Consider the following 18,522-nt stretch of genomic DNA (forward strand, 5'->3'; position numbering starts at 1 on the left):
TGTGTGTGTGTGTGTGTGTGTGTGTGTTTTGTCTAATTCCAATGAAGGCCTATATGGGCAAAAGGATGAAATGGAAACAGTTATTATTGTCACAAAAGAGCAGGTTTTTTATTGCTGCTTGTTAGAGGATAATATTGCACTTCTTTATGCACAAGTAACCTGCACACAAATATAGGGAGTACACTGCATTTTCGGTGTCTTTTTTTTTTTTCTATAAGAGTAGGTTCAGAAACCCGTTGCTCCAGTGCGCTGGTCTGTGTGGATCTGGTGCAAGTGGCTATGTTGATCCATGAACAGGGTACAGAACCTCTCCAATGTGAGTTTCACGAACAATGTCTTTGTTATGGATGTGATGGTAAATTAGTGTTAGCAGTTGGTGCAAATTGAGGCAAACGGTTATGAGTGCTGGATGGTCAGTCAGCAACATCATTTCGCTGCGCTTTGGGGTACACCACATGTGGAAATTCGTGTACACTGCTTAAATCTGGGGAGGGTTGCTGACACTTTAGCTCCTTAAATCTACAGCATGAGCCTGGAGACAATGGAGTAACTGTAGCATAAGTCTACCTGTTTAATACTGTCTGCACTTGCTTGACGAAGTGTTGTTAAAGGCTGCTGTTTCTAGGACCTTATGCCGTTTTACGTGCTACAGTCAAGATCTATTTATTTACTTATTCTTTGCCTGTGGACTCTAGCTGATAAGTTTCAGCTGAGAGTATATGGTGCATCATACAATTTTATATGTAGAATAAATGTACAATAAAGAAAAATGGAATACGTTTTATAGGCATATATAAGGTTATTACATTTTTCCTGTTAGAATATAACAACTAGTATTTCACGTCTAATACTCACACCCAACCTACATTCCTCTGTAAGATATAAAATTTAAATTTATTTACTGCCTTAACTGATTTTAAAGAACCTTTTTCCTGTGTCACTGGCAGCACTCGTTGTCAGTTTGAGATTTCACTGTCTTTTGAATTGAATTTTATTTGATTCTGTAGGATTACATGGTGTATAGTGAACATATATGTAATATAGGACATTTCGAAAATATAAAAACCTTCATCATCACATAGTACCTAACTATTCTAACAATTGATTATAATCAACAATATTTACAAATCTAATGAGAGCAGTACTCATTAACACTGTAAAATTGCTTTTCCACGAGAGAGTCTTTTAGGTTCATTGGAAACTTAGTGTCATGTACATTGTCACGCAGTTTTTAGGCAGAGTTCTTAGTAATTTGATACCTGAGTACTGTGCGGTCCTTTTTCAAGCTTTTCAGTTGGTGAGGTATGCTTTGTATGTCATTCTTCCTCGGTGTGTTGTGGGTGTGTACACTAGTGTTTGTAGTCAAGTCTGCACTATCTTTTGTGACATGTAGTATAATTTTACATATGAATGAGGAGGAAAAAGTTAAAATGCCTAGTCTTTTGAAGCAGTTTCTGCATGTTTCAGAAGCCTTTCCTTTTAATAGCATTCTGACTGCTTTTTTTGTAATATCAAGACCCTTTTTATTTCTTGATGTTTTAATTTCCCCACACCACTCCTCCATACTGCAGGTATTATTCCTTCGAATAATACCTGCAGTATGGAGGGATAGTGAGGGAAGTTAAAACATCAAGAAATAAAAAGGGTCTTGATATTACAAAAAAGCATGGTATACTGTGTACAGAAGCTGCTTGTCTCCTTGTAGTAAGTTTCCTTTCGTCTTGTTGCTTGCTCATGTACAACTTGATTTAAGAGGTGTTTGTCACTTATTTCCACTGCCACAATATTCTCATATACACTCATGCTCATAAATTAAGGATAATGCTGACACATGATGAAACAACGCTCTGATGGGCGGTTTGCGGGTTTAAATCACCTCAGGGTATGACCGTGCGGTGTATTTGACCTGCGGTTGTTGCAAGGTGGCGCTGGCAGCAGTCCACATACGCAGAGGTGTTTTGGTGCATGTCAGAGTATGGTGCAGCCAGTAAGTGCGCAGACGTTTTCAGACATGCTAATGGTGACTGGGTGTTGAAAATGGCTCTAAGAACACATATTTATGATGTCATGAGGGGTAGAATACTAGAGTGACTGCAGGCTGATCAAACACGGCAGGTCGTAGCACGGGCCCTCCGTGTGCCACAAAGTGTAATCTCAAGATCATGGCAACGATTCCAGCAGACAGGAAACGTGTCCAGGTGCTACATTACGGGGTGTCCACAGTGTACAACACCACAAGAAGACCGATATCTCAACATCAGTGCCCGCAAATGGCCACGGAGCACTGCAGGTAGCCTCGCTCGGGACCTTACCGCAGCCACTGGTACAGTTGTCTCCGGACACAGTCTACAGACAGGGTTCACTCACCCGAGACCTGCAAGGTGCGTTCCACTGACCCCTCGTCACAGGACAGCCCGTAAAGCCTGGTGTCAAGAACACAGTACATAGACATTGGAGCAGTGGTCCCAGGTTATGTTCACGGACGAGCCCAGGTATAGTCTGAACAGTGATTCTCTCCGGGTTTTCATCTGGCGTGAACCAGGAACCAGATAGCAACCCATTAATGTCCTTGAAAGGGACCTGTATGGTGGTCATGGTTTGATGATGTGAGGTGGGATTATGATTGGTTTACGTACACCCCTGCATGTCTTTGGCAGAGGAACTGTAACAGGCAGGTGTATTGGGATGTCATTTTGCACCAAGGGGTGCAGTGGGTCCCACGTTCCTCCTGATGGGTGACAGTGCACAGCCCCACCGAGCTGCCATTGTGGAGGAGTACCTTGAAACAGAAGATATCAGGCGAATGGAGTGGCCTGCCTGTTCTCCAGACCTAAACCCCATCGAGCACGTCTGGGATGCTCTCGGTCGACGTATCACTGCACGTCTTCAAACCCCTATGACACTTCAGGAGCTCCGACAGGCACTGGTACAAGAATGGGAGGCTATACCCCAGCAGCTGCTCGACCACCTGATCCAGAGTATGCCAAACCATTGTGCGGGCTGTGTACATGTGCACGGTGATCGTATCCCTTATTGATGTCAGGGTACATGCGCAGGAAACAGTGGCGTTTTGTAGCACATGTGTTTCGGGACGGTTTTCTTAACTTATCAGCGATACTGTGGACTTACAGATCTGTGTCGTGTGTGTTCCCTATGTGCCTACGCCATTAGCGCCAGTTTTTTTGTAGTGCCACGTTGTGCGGCACCACATTCTCCAATTTTCCTTGATTTATGAGAATGAGTGTATACACAGTGAGTGCACTGTTTTAGTATTATGGTGTACAAAAGCTTGTCTACAAGTTTGTCTGGGTGTTACTTTGGTTGTACATCTTAGAGCTCTTTTCTGAATTTTAAATATTTTTTTGAAGCAGCTTCTGCATTTTTCAGAAGTCTTTCCTCTTAATATGATTCTGACTGCTTTTTTTGTAACATCCATGTATGAATTGAGTGGGACATATGTGGGAACTCTAGCCCATAGCATATTGTCCCAAGTAATTAACCATCCACAACTTTTGCTGTTTTGCACTTGAAGAAATTCTGTGTGTTTATTTTTTTTCACAGTAAATATATGTGCTCTCCCCATTTCAAATGCTTAAGTGTAATAGCTCCAAAAAGTTTTGTGCTGCTTACTTCTTTAATTGCCTCACTATTTAACTTAATATTTACATTATACATTTGACTCTGGTTGGTTTGAACCACTGCATACATTGATTTTGTTTTATTTATAAAAAGACTGTTTTCTACTTATATTAATTTGCAGTTTCAACATTTAGGAATGCTTCCTTCTCAAGCTTCTCCTTTGCCTCAGCTGCCCATGTAATTGTAGTGGGATCAGCATACATTGTAAGCTTCTGTTCTATATATTCTAGGAAATCATTTGTGTAGAGCAGGGGTTCCCAACAAAATTTTCTTGAGGACCCCCTCATTGAGCATGATTGGTACCTTGTCATATTACAGTATCAATTAAGAGTCTTTTAATACGTTTTCTGTTTTTGGTACTTAGGAAAAACATTGACATATTCATTATTGAAAAAAATATTGAGCTTAAAACTGCTCATGCAGGAAGCGGCCAAAACAAAAAAAATCTGTTATCATACGAAATATGTTTAATATATTTTTTATTCTAGTAGCATCGTGCGGACCCCTCTGGCATAGCTCGTGGACCCCTGGGGGTCCAAGGACCACCTGTTGGGAACCACTGATGTAGAGAATAAACAGTACTAGCCCAAGCACGGAGCCTTGTGGCACGCCATGTATGGCAGCTTGTAATTCAAAGCTGTAATTGACTGCATTTCCCCCATTAGTATGTCTGATTTCTGTGTGCTGTTTCCTGGTGACAATGAACAATTTGACTATGTCATAGCATTTTTCTTGAAGACCACGCTGGTAAGAGTTTTTCCATTAACAGGGAATGATTTATGCAGTAAAATGCTTTATATGGTTCAGCATGTGAAGCATAATAGTTATCAGTGGCATTATCAGTAGCAACATTAGAAAATGAAGCAGCTGTAGCAGAACCATCACAAGCCTTTAAAAAAAAGTAACACCAGCAATACAGGGTGTGGCAGAACCGACTAAGCAGTTTCTATCAATTACTGCTGAGGTTGTGGCAGGGGTAGCCAGTTGCACATGATCTGCCTTTGCTGAGTCATTGACCCCATTTCAGTAGCCAACATGGTCTCAACTGGTGCACATCATGGTTTTGCCGTTTACACTTATTATGAATACAACAGATCTGTGATCGCTACACAATGAGCTTTTTGGCGCCAGTTCAACAATCCACGCAGCAGTGCCGTTCCTAATGCAAACACAATTCGGTCCTGGGTTCACCAGTTGGAGGAAACTGGTAGCACGCTAAGAATAGATACACACAGCTGATGCAGATCTGTCAGAACATCAGAACATGTGCAGTGGACGAGAACAGCAGTTCGACAATCGCCGCAACATTCGGCTTGACAACATGCTGTTGTATTGGGGATTTCAGACCACAGTTTGAGGATTCTGCAATGCGATTTGAAGTTCCATCCTTTCGAAATAATGATTGCTCAATAATTACGCCCAGCAGACTATGCCAAATGTCAAAATCTGTGTGAGCAAATGCTTGGTCAGATCCCTCTGAATACAGCTTTCTTCAGTAGGGACGTGGCACATTTTCATCTTAGTGGGCATGTGAATAAGCAAATCTTTCACTACTGGGCTGAATATAACCCCCAAATTGTTCATGGAAGACTGCAACATTCTCCTAAAGTGACAGTGTGGTGTGCCATATTTGGCGTGGTAGGCCTTTGCTTTTTTTCGATGAAGAAGGAGTGACCACGACAGTGAATTCTTCATGTTATGTTTCAATGTTGCAATATTTTCTGCTACACAGAATGGACAAGATTGTTGAAGAACATGGACTTGGGAACTTGTGGTTCCAACAGGATGGAGCTACTTCTCACACATCTTGAATTTCACTTGATGCTTTGAGACAAATGTTTCCGGGACACCTCGTCTGTGGGGTGATGTCGGGTGGCCTACGCAGTCACCAGGTTTGAGACTTTGTGACGACTTTCTTTGGGGTATCTGAAGGAAGAGGTTTTCAAAAGTCGCCTTCACACCCTACCAGAGTTGAAAGAGTAGATTATCGACAAAGTGAATGCCGTACACCGTGATATGTGTGCAAGAGCTGCTCAAAACCTCAGGGATCATCTACAACAATATTTTGATGCTAACGGCTGCCATCTTGAGGACATTGTTTCCAAAACTAAATGAATGTAAAATGGTATACTGTACTAATTTAGAAAATAAAAACATTTTTTCTCTATACATTCAGATTTACTTTTTATTGCTCTGTAAAACTGCTTAGTCAGTTCTGCCACACCCCATAGAACTGCAGCACCACCAGGGAGAAAGAAGAGAAGTGCAGCTAAAGAAGCAGTGTCAAGTGTTATGAGTAAGTGGGAAACAGTGCCTCCTCTCCGTCTAAATTATTTTTAGTGGAATGCAGCACGATGGAGAAGCCCATAAGATAAATAGTGTAAAAGCTTTTATAGCTGCTCACAAAAATGTTCAATCCGAAGGGAATAACAATTTTGAGATTAAAGTTTGCTACCTGAACATTCAAGGAATAAAAGACAAAGAATTTTTTGAATACTTTTGGCCTAGATAATAGATTTTTATATTTTTTGTTTGAGTGAACATTGGGTTACTGAGCAGGAACATACAGTTGTGAAAGTTGATAACTATAATATAGCAAATAGCTACTGTAGGAAATTGCATAGAAGAGGTGGTGTGGCAATCGATATTAACCACTCACTCAGTTGCTCCATTAATAGGGTGAATCTAGAATATTTGTGTGATGAACAGAATTTTGAAGCTATTGATAGAATCATTGATAGTTTTAAGATGGTAATAATATGCTTGTACAGATCACCTAAGGATATCACCACTATATTTCTAGAAAAACTGGACATGCTGTTACATGTATTTGAAGAGCCAAAATGGTTGCATTGTGACATTGTAATAGATGGAGATCTGAATTCAGATTTTGATGTAACGATACACAAATATAGTGTCATTGAGCTGAAAAAACTTCTAAGACAGTGAAATTTACTCTTTATCAATAATAAACGCACATGAAATGAAGCATGTCTTGACAACATTTTTGTCAATTTTGAAACTACAGAAGAATCATGTGAAATGATAGTATTTCCATTCTCAGACCATGATTCTGTAGCCTTAAACTGTAAAACTAGATTCTCTGCTGATAATAGCAATATTGCAAGGTCTCTCCCAAAAGCTGTAATAACCAGACCTGTCATAAATGATAAAATTGTCAGGTTTTATAAGTCCCTTGCAGACAGAGACTGGTTTGGCCAGTGTTATGGTGACACACATTACAGCTTATGTAATGATTTGTCAGCAAAGCTAACATTTGTAAGGTTCTTTAAAGCTGTCTTGATACAATTTAATGACAACTTTCCCATAAAGAAATGCAAAATAACTGATGAAGGCTCCAAAATCAAGGCCACAAATAAAGAAAATCCAAGATCTAGTGAAGAACTAACAAATCTGAAAAACCAACTTAAGCTGTTGCACAATGTATATAAAAGTCTGAAGACTGCATGACAGATCAGTCTATCTTAAATATAGGAACGAGTATAAAAAAGCCATTGGGGAAGGTGAAAAAGCACACAGTTTCAGCAGTATTGGGAATTCCACCAACAACTGCAAAGCCGCATGGAAAATAATAAGTAGTATTGCTAAAAGTGAAAGAAACAAGGAAATTAATATATGTCCCCAAAAAGTCAATGATTATTTTATTAAATGAGTTGAGGATGTAGGAAATTCTATTATCAACCCTGATATTAGTTAATCAGAGATTCTTTCAAAAAATGTTTGTAAACTACTGGCTAATACACACGTCTGCCTTCTCTGAAGTCTCTCCTAGTCTCATCCTAAGAATAGTAAAACACCTAAAACCATTAGACAGTGTAGACATATATGACATATCTCGTAACATACTATAGAAAGTAATAGATTGTATTGTGTATCACTTACCATATTGTATAAACAAGCAAATAACTAAGGGATAGTTTCCTGATGAGCAAAATGTGTCTAGGGTAGTTCTAATACATAAAAAAGGAGATACAGACTCACCTTCAAGTTACAGGCCAATTTATATAGTCCCGGGCTTTTTCTAAAGTACTGGAATGTGTATTTTATCAACAATTAAATGTTTATTTGGAAAATCTAGGAATAATTGGAGATGAAATGATAATTAAATGGACACCCTAGCTGCAAACAGGCGTTGATGTACTTCACTGGGGACATGTTGAAAATGTGTGCCCCGACCGGGACTCGAACCTGGGATCTCCTGCTTGCATGGCAAACACTCTCTCCATCTGAGCCACCAAGGGCACAGAGGATAGTGCGCCTGCAGGTACTTATCCCGTGCACGCTCCCCGTGAGACCCACATTCCCAACATGTCCACACCACTACATTCGTTGTTTGGTTGGTTTGTGGGATTAAAGGGACCAGACTGCTACGGTCATTGGTCCCACTACATTTGTAGTGCGCCTAATAGATGTTTGCCCATCATACTCATTACTCAAGGCAGATAAATCTACCAAGTCCTGTACGAGTTCAGGCATAGCGTGTGCGTTCGCACAAGAAGGTCAATAGCCGGGAAGCCATATTTTAACTATATGTGATGGTAGTATCTGTTCCCAAAAGAATAGTTACCATAGATGACCATGCAGCTTTGCTAGAAATGAAATGATAATTAAATGGGCACCCGAGCTGCAAAGAGGTGTTGATATACTTCATTGGGGACATGTTGAAAATGTGTGCCCCAACCGGGACTCGAACCTCGGTGGCTCAGATGGACAGAGCATCTGCCATGTAAGAAGGAGATTCCGGGTTCGAGTCCCGGTCGGGGCACAGGTACTCCATTGCAATGTTCACCGAAACTGATAAACCCAAACTGTCAGTAACAGACATGAAGGACTAGTTTAAGAGTTTTTTTTAGAGCTATCTGTTCTTCCTTTTTGGCCCCACCTGTCTCTGTCTTGACTGTATCCCAATCCACTGCTTATTTTTATTTTTTGACTTCTGTGTGATTTGAGTTACCTTTAGGGGAAAACAATTTTCGAAAGTCGAGGTTTGTATTTTTTATTTGAGTCAGAAGTATTGTAAACAGCTATCCAATTCATGTCTTTGAGCAATTTCCTGAATTTCTCCATTTTTGACTTATTTATTACCCTCCTGTGCTGAGATTTAATAGATTTTTTTATCTGACAAGTTTCAACATTTAACACAAGACGCTGCATGTTGTGATGTATTGGTTTTGTAATATGACTTTTTCCCCTAGATTTGTCTTCAAAGATGTTATTAATAGCAGTCTCAGAGCATTTACATATCCGAGTTGCAAAGTTCACAGTAGGAACTAACTTGAATGATAGTGTTACTGACTGTAATAATTGTTCACTGACAGAGCTTTTCAATAAATCCACATTAAAATCACCAGTAACCACGATTTCCTTGTTTTTTACAGTGAGATGGTACAACAGAACTTCCAGATTTTTTTTTATGAAGAGGTTAAAATTTTCTGAAGGTAATGTGTATATACCTACTATTATAAAGGATTTATTATCAAATACTACTTCTGTTGCACAAGCTTCTAAGTGCTGCTCTGAACAAAACTTATTAATATCAATATTCTTGAAATCAAAACAGTTTCTGGCAAATGTGGCAAATTCTCCTTTCTCCACATTTTCTCTGCAGAAGTAAGAAGCTAATTTGGATCCTGTAACATTTAACATATCTATACCAGTGGTCATATGATGTTCCAAGATGCAGATTATATCAACCGGTTTGCTGAACTCTAATTCTTCAACACAAATAAGTAACTCATTAAGCTTACCCCCTAGTCCTCGGATATTCTGGTTCCTGATGCAATAAGGATAACTGATTTTGTGCACCAGCTGAATTACAACTGAATGAAATTGTATCTACAGAGCGGTAGGCAAATTGTCTGTGTTGGCAAGGAAATGCTGAGAATAGAACAAGTTAAAGTAGGTGTACCCAAAGGACTGGTATTGGGCACTTATTTGTTCCTAATAATGATCAATGATTTGGCTTCATTTATAAAGTCAAGAACAGTTCCATATGCAGGTGATACAATTTTTCTTCATTGTAGTAACGATCTCGACAGCCTTAAAAGTTGTGTTGCAAAGACTGTGGACCAAGCTTCCAACTTGTTTAAAGCAAATGGCTTCTTATTGAATAACAACAACACATAGCACGAGGCTTTTAGTCTAAAAGACAAGCTTCCATCAGTTGATCCTAGTTATGTTAAATTTTTGGGGGTATATTTAGACGATAAATTATGTATCTTGGAGTCAACATGTACAGTATATTAGTGGTAAGCTGTCAAAAGTACTTTATCTGTTACAGTGACTTATGGACTGTATATCCAAAAAGTATGTTAGAACACCCTATTTTTCATTCTTCCAAAGCATACTAACATATGGTATTATTTCATTGGAGAACTCTAGTTGTGTACATGATATCTTAATACTGCAGAAAAAAGGTTTAGGATAACGAATGGTTCTTCATATAAGACACACTGTAAACCATCGCAGAAACAAACTGCAGAGATAATGTACATTGTTACAGTACGAGAGGGAACAGATGCATTTATACCTCATGCCACAAACTGTCAAAATCACTAAGTAGTTATGATCCCATGGGCTACAAATTATTTGATAAGATTGCACAATCTGTACAAGAATTAACTGTACAAGCATTCAACCAAATACTATACGACTGGCTAGTTACCCACCCACTCTATGACATAAATGAATATTTCAACTTCAATATAATATTGTAACACTAATAACAATCATGTTGTTTCTTTTAAATCATCAATTGTATCGTATAATATGCGTGATGTTGTCTATTGCTGTAATAGCTGATTGAAAATAAAATTATTATTATTAGATGTTGATCTGTTGCCTGTCAAGCAAACTCAGAATATGTTGAACTAAGCATATTGATGCCAATATTGTTGATGTCCCTGATAAGTGTAGTATTTTAAATTTGTTTATAAAGCTTACAGTTCTATTCTTTATTATCATTTCATATATTTTAGCATAAGTGGAGATCACTGATATTGGGCTGTAGTTCTCTAATTCACCCCTGTTTCTTGTCTTAATTATTGGCTTTGCTTTAATTACTTTTAACGAATCTGGAAATATACCTTTGTCTGTCACAGCATTCAGCACATATGTTAAAGGTTTTAGTATGCTTTCCCCACATTTGTTTAGGAGATGTGGTGTAATAGCATCTAAGCCAGATGAAGGTTTGACTTTTAGTTCCTTTATTAAATTTGAAACTTCTATTTCAGTTGCTGAGATGAATGCCATGGTATGGTTTATATGTGGGATTTTTGACATTTTACTTGTTTCACCTGTTTTATTTTTTTATTAGTTTATTTGCCCCACGAACCATGGACCTTGCTGTTGGTGGGGAGGCTTCCGTGCCTCAATGATACAGATAGCCGTACCATAGGTGCAACCACAACGGAGGGGTATCTGTTGAGAGGCCAGACAAACGTGTGGTTCCTGAAGACGGGCAGCAGCCTTTTCATAGTTGCAGGGGCAACAGTCTGGATGATTGACTGATCTGGCCCTGTAACACTAACCAGAACAGCCTTGCTGTTGTGGTACTGCGAATGGATGAAAGCAAGGGGAAACTACAGCTGCAATTTTTCCCGAGAGCATGCAGCTTTAATGTATGATTAAATGATGGTGGCGTCCTCTTGGGTAAAATATTCCGGAAGTAAAATAGTCCCCCATTCGGATCTCTTGGCAGGAACTACTCAAGAGGACATTGTTATCAGGAGAAAGAAAACTGGTGTTCTACAGATCGGAGCGTGGAATGTCAGATCCCTTAATTGGGCATGTAGGTTAGAAAATTTAAAAAGGGAAATGGATAGGTTAACGTTAGATATGGTGGTAATTAGTGAAGTTCGGTGGCACGAGGAACAAGACTTTTGGTCAGGTGAATACAGGGTTAAAAATACTAAATCAAATAGGGGTAATGCAGGAGTAGGTTTTATAATCAATAGGAAAATAGGAGTGCACATAAGCTACTACAAACAGCATAGTGAAAGCATTATTGTGGCCAAGATACACATGAAGCCCACGCCTACTACAAGTTTATATGCCAACTAGTTCTGCAGATGATGAAGAAATTGATGCAATGTATGATGGGATAAAAGAAATTATTCAGGTAGTGAAGGGAGACGAAAATTTAATAGTCATGGGTGACTGAAATTCGAGAGTAGGAAAAGGAAGAGAAGGAAACGTAGTAGGTGAATATGGATTGGGGCTAAGAAATGAAAGAGGAAGCCGCCTGACAGAATTTTGCACAAAGCACAACTTAATCATAGCTAACACTTGGTTCAAGAATCATAAAAGATGGTTGTATACATGGAAGAAGCCTGGAGATACTGACAGGTTTCAGATTGATTACATAATGGTAAGAGAGAGATTTAGGAAACAGGTTTTAAATTGTAAGGCATTTCCAGGGCCAGATGTGGACTCTGATCACAATCTAGTGGTTATGAACTGTAGACTAAAACTGAAGAAACTGCAAAAAGGTGGGAATTTAAGGAGATGGGACCTGGATAAACTGAAAGAACCAGAGGTTGTACAGAGTTTCAGGGAGAGCATAAGGGAACAATTGACAGGAATGGGGGAAAGAAATACAGTAGAAGAAGAATGGGTAGCTTTGAGGAATGAAATAGTGAAGGCAGCAGAGGATCAAGTAGGTAAAAAGATGAGGGCTAGTAGAAATCCTTGGGTAACAGAAGAGATACTGAATTTAATTGATGAATTTAATTTAATTTAATTGATGAAAGGAGAAACTACAAAAATGCAGTAAGCGAAGCAGGCAGAAAGGAATACAAATGTCTCAAAAATGAGATTGACAGGAAGTGCAAAATGGCTAAGCAGGGATGGCTAGAGGACAAATGTACGGGTGTAGAGGCTTACCTCACGAGGTGTAAGATAGATACTGCCTACAGAAAAATTAAAGAGACCTTTGGAGAAAAGAGAACGACTTGCATGAATATCAAGAGCTTAGATGGAAACCCAGTTCTAAGGAAAGAAGGGAAAGCAGAAAGGTGGAAGGAGTATATAGAGGGTCTATACAGGGGCGATGTTTTTGAGGACAATTTTCTGGAAATGGAAGAGGAGGTAGATGAAGATGAAAATGGGAGATACGATACTGCGTGAAGATTTTGACAGAGCACTGAAAGACCTAAGCTGAAACAAGGCCCCGGGAGTAGACAACTTTCCATTAGAACTACTGACGGCCTTGGGAGAGCCAGCCCTGACAAAACTCTACCATCTGGTGAGCAAGCTGTATGAGACAGCAAAATACCCTCAGATTTCAAGAAGAATATAATAATTCCAACCCCAAAGAGAAATTTATTAATGTCTAGTATAGATTTAAATGTCAGGAAGTCATTCCTGAAAGTATTTGTATGGAGTGTAGCCATGTATGGAAGTGAAACATGGACAATAAATAGTTTGGACAAGAAGAGAATAGAAGCTTTCGAAATGTGGTGCTACAGAAGAATGTTGAAGATTAGGTGGGTAGATCACATAACTAATGACGAGGTATTGAATAGAATTGGGGAGAGGAGGAGTTTGTGTCACAACTTGACTAGAAGAAGGGATCGGTTGGTAGGACATGATCTGAGGCATCAAGGGATACCAATTTAGTACTGAAGGGCAACGTGGAGGGTAAAAATCGTAGAGGGAGACCAAGAGATGAATACACTAAGCAGATTCAGAAGGATGTAGGCTGCAGTAGGTACTGGGAGATGAAGAGGCTTGCACAGGATAGATTAGCATAGAGAGCTGCATCAAACCAGTCTCAGGACTGAAGACCACAACAACAACAACATTTGCTGCAGTTATGTACAAGGGTTGAATGAAAAGTAATGCCTCCACCTTCGTTAATTGGATTTGGATTGGAATATTTTGATAAATCAAACACAGAAGTAATCCTTAGGATATGATATTTAATTTCCAACATTCACTTTTCCTTATAATCACCAGCCAATGGGATACACTTCTTCCAATGATGACCAAGTTTTCTGAAGCCGTCACAGAAGAAGTTGGCACTTCATTTCCGCAACCACAGTCTCACAGTTCTCTCAACATCTGCATCAGAAGCATAATGATGTCCCCGCAGATCATCTTTCATTATCGGGAACAGATGGTTGTCAGACAGTGCTATATCTGCACTGTATGGAGGATGCCATACGGTGGTGAGATTCAATCTCTGAAGTTCTGCTGTGGTGGCACATGAAGTGTGTGATTTGGCATTGTCATGCTGCAGGAAAACATTTCCCTTTTCCTTTCGGACCCTTGTTAGCCATCATTACACAGTTCGCAGCATTCTAATGTAACGAGTCTTTGTATCGATATTCCATAGACTGACGCTTCATCTCTGACTTGTAATGGTGTACCAATGTTTTGTCTCATGTCACTACTGAGTGGAGAAAGTCATCACCTTCATTCTCGGAACATGAAAGGAGTCCCTGGCAAATTTCAGGTCTGTGCGCTTTCATTTCAGGAGTCAGCACCCGGGGTACCCATCGCGCACAGATCTTCCGATAGCCAAGCAAAGCAATAATGTGACCCACACGTTCTTGTGAAATGCTGATTGTGCTTGCAGTTTCTCTCTGAGTGACACAACAATCGTCCTGAATCAATCTGTCAACGTTTTTCTTGTGAAACTCAGTGGTTGCTGTCACAGGACGTCTAACTCTTTGTTTGTCATGCAGGTCAGATATTCCCACCTCAACATCTTTAATCATACTCACCCAACGACGCACAGTACTCACACCAACACAATCACCATAAATTGATTTCATTCTCTAATGGATCTTCTTTTGGGTGACACATTCTGCTGTCAAGAATTCAATGACCACACGTTGCTTAAATGGCATTGACCAACCATCTGCACAAGTTTCCATACTTTACAACCGATCAATGCTAAGGCTTCCCGCCAACTGGAGCTGTAGAGAAGAGGCTACGGAACAAGCCAGTACCTGCCGCATACCAATGCTGCCAACTGTTGAAGAGTTACAGAGGTGGAGGCATTACTTTTCAGTCAACACTCATAGTATCTCTTAAATGTGTTTGTTATTTCTAGAGGACCTGCATCACTTTTGCCATCTTTCATTGAACAGATGTCCTCTGTCGATTTTGTTAGTTTTCCTCTCTCTTCATTTATGAAGAACAATAAGACTTTTGAGTAAGTCTCTCCTTTATCTACAGCTGCCTTAATGAACAATGGCTTTGTTTCTCTGATGAAAGTGAAGTACTCTTTCTTTTTTATTTTGTACAAAGTACACTCCTGGAAATGGAAAAAAGAACACATTGACACCGGTGTGTCAGACCCACCATACTTGCTCCGGACACTGCGAGAGGGCTGTACAAGCAATGATCACACGCACGGCACAGCGGACACACCAGGAACTGCGGTGTTGGCCGTCGAATGGCGCTAGCTGCGCAGCATTTGTGCACCGCCGCCGTCAGTGTCAGCCAGTTTGCCGTGGCATACGGAGCTCCATCACAGTCTTTAACACTGGTAGCATGCCGCGACAGCGTGGACGTGAACCGTATGTGCAGTTGACGGACTTTGAGCGAGGGCGTATAGTGGGCATGCGGGAGGCCGGGTGGACGTACCGCCGAATTGCTCAACACGTGGGGCGTGAGGTCTCCACAGTACATCGATGTTGTCGCCAGTGGTCGGCGGAAGGTGCACGTGCCCGTCGACCTGGGACCGGACCGCAGCGACGCACGGATGCACGCCAAGACCGTAGGATCCTACGCAGTGCCGTAGGGGACCGCACCGCCACTTCCCAGCAAATTAGGGACACTGTTGCTCCTGGGGTATCGGCGAGGACCATTCGCAACCGTCTCCATGAAGCTGGGCTACGGTCCCGCACACCGTTAGGCCGTCTTCCGCTCACGCCCCAACATCGTGCAGCCCGCCTCCAGTGGTGTCGCGACAGGCGTGAATGGAGGGACGAATGGAGACGTGTCGTTTTCAGCGATGAGAGTCGCTTCTGCCTTGGTGCCAATGATGGTCGTATGCGTGTTTGGCGCCGTGCAGGTGAGCGCCACAATCAGGACTGCATACGACCGAGGCACACAGGGCCAACACCCGGCATCATGGTGTGGGGAGCGATCTCCTACACTGGCCGTACACCACTGGTGATCGTCGAGGGAACACTGAATAGTGCACGGTACATCCAAACCGTCATCGAACCCATCATTCTACCATTCCTAGACCGGCAAGGGAACTTGCTGTTCCAACAGGACAATGCACGTCCGCATGTATCCCGTACCACCCAACGTGCTCTAGAAGGTGTAAGTCAACTACAGCACGAACGCTGGTCCAACTGAGGCGCCAGGTGGAAATGGCATGGCAAGCCGTTCCACAGGACTACATCCAGCATCTCTACGATCGTCTCCATGGGAGAATAGCAGCCTGCATTGCTGCGAAAGGTGGATATACACTGTACTAGTGCCGACATTGTGCATGCTCTGTTGCCTGTGTCTATGTGCCTGTGGTTCTGTCAGTGTGATCATGTGATGTATCTGACCCCAGGAATGTGTCAATAAAGTTTCCCCTTCCTGGGACAATGAATTTACGGTGTTCTTATTTCAATTTCCAGGAGTGTATTATATGCCTCAATATTTTTTATTTTATTGTATTATTTATTTTTGTAATGTCATAATACACTTTGAGGTTATGGGGAACCTCTTCAGCCACCCAGCTTTTCTCTTTTTTGTATGAGGCATGTTTTTTAAGTAAGTACCATTTTGAAATTAAAAAAAGATGTGCTAAGATATCTAAATAATTTTATTTTTACATGAAAGCCTGTACCTTAATTTACTTTTCTATATAATTTCTGTCAATATTGAGGCACTTGTCACAATGTTGTACCAGGTTTTGAATACTCTCCTTGTAGAAGTCTGCCACCTGACTTGTTAACCACTGCGTCACCGCTGTTTTGACTTCGTCATCGTCTTGAAGACGCTGACCGCCCAGATGTTTCTTCAAGTGCAGGAACAGATGGTAGTCACTGGGTGCAAGATCAGGCTGTACGGAGGATGGTCTAGAGTTTCCCCTCGAAAAGATGTGATGAGATCTTTGGTCTGATTCGCCACGTGCGGACGGGCATTGTCTTGCAGCAAAACGATGCCCGTGCTCAACTTCCATGGACTGTGGCTTTGATTCTGGTGTGACGTAGGCCACCCATGTTTCATCGCCCATAACAATTTGACTTAAAGAAATCATCCCCGTCGTTGTGGTGCCGCTCAAGGAAATTCAATGCACTGTCTAAACGTTTGGTTTTGTGCACATCCGTCAACATTTTCGGTACCCAACGTGCGCACAGTTTTTGGTAATTCAATTGCTCGGTCACAATGCCATACAAAACACTACGAGAAACATTAGGAAAGTCATCCCACATGGAAGAAATTGTAAAGCATCTGTTATCTCTCACCTTATTGTCCACTTTCTGCACCAAACTTTCATTAACGACTGGACTCCCACTCCGTTGTTCATCATACACATTTGTGCAGCGATCTTTAAATGCTCTCACCCACTTTCTTACCATTCCATTGCTCATAGTGTTTTCTCCGTAAACTGCACAGATCTCACTATGAATATTGATCACTTTTAGGCCTTTAGCACTAAGAAACCTTGCAACAGCCCGTACTTCACAGTCGGCGGGACTCACAATTATTGGAGGCATCTTGAACACTCAGTACATAACGTTAACAAGGAAGAATCAGACTGTAATGGTGGGAGTGCGTAGATTAAGGAACAGGCTTTCATGTAAAAATAAAACTATTGAGATATCTTAGCACGTCATTTTTCCATTTCAAAACAGTACTTACTTAAAAAACACGCCTCGCACTTGTTTGCCAGCCTTTTGTAATGGATATGTAAGATTATATGTATGGATATGTAAGATTATAATAGCAATTAAATAAAAATAGAAACTGGTCCCATTTAGTATTTACATCATTGTCTGCATGCACTGCTTCCCATTTTTCGGCTGTTAATATCTTTTTTAATGGAATCAAGTTTAGTGAGTTTATGAGTTTGTCTGCCTTTATTTGCTCTCATATCTCCTGCTCACGTCCAGCAGTCTGTATGTTAATGTACATCAAGATGGCAAAAATGGTATGCTAGTGTGGAGTTTATTATCTGCGTGTCAGAGTAGTATGAAAGAATTTTTGTTATTATTTGCTCAATAGTTGTTTCACTACGCTTAGTTGTCATTGTGGATTTATCTTCTTTATTTGTAGGTTGAAAGTACACAGTAAGTCCATTAGTGCCTTGGAGTTTTCTGTATATTTTCTGGTGTCCGTGACAAATCCCCCAATAATTATTAAATAAACATATTTTTGGAAATTCTTATATTGTATCTTCTACTGTGCAAAGAAGGTCTTTTATTTCAGTAAAGGCCTAATACACAGCACAGCTTCCCTGCAGTTTTTATTTCCACTGCTTTAGCTTTAAAGATCACTTCTGTAGTATATCTTGTGGTAGTTTGGATGGCTTTAGTTGATTTGGAGCTAGAGAAAGTGGCAACCCCACCACGTTTATGCAATGTTGTTATATTTTCATAATTTTTCAAGTAGTAGACCTCCATATGATATTCTTTTAGGAAATGATCTGACTGCTAGAATGTTTGGTTTATATTCCTACAGTACTACCTTTAATTCATCTCAATTATTGTTTATGTATGTACGTTGTGATGATAGTGATACTGACAACTGCATGCCAATATATCTACTCCCTGTTATGTTTCATTGGTAAAAATGGACAATCGTACAAAACCAATGATTCATACCATACCCACAATACCAGGAGGAAGATGGACCTCCATTATGAATCAAAAAACCTTACTATTGTACAAAAAGGAGTCCATT

Source organism: Schistocerca piceifrons, chromosome 11, assembly GCF_021461385.2.
Source record: "Schistocerca piceifrons isolate TAMUIC-IGC-003096 chromosome 11, iqSchPice1.1, whole genome shotgun sequence".
In the NCBI taxonomy this organism is placed as follows: domain Eukaryota; kingdom Metazoa; phylum Arthropoda; class Insecta; order Orthoptera; family Acrididae; genus Schistocerca; species Schistocerca piceifrons.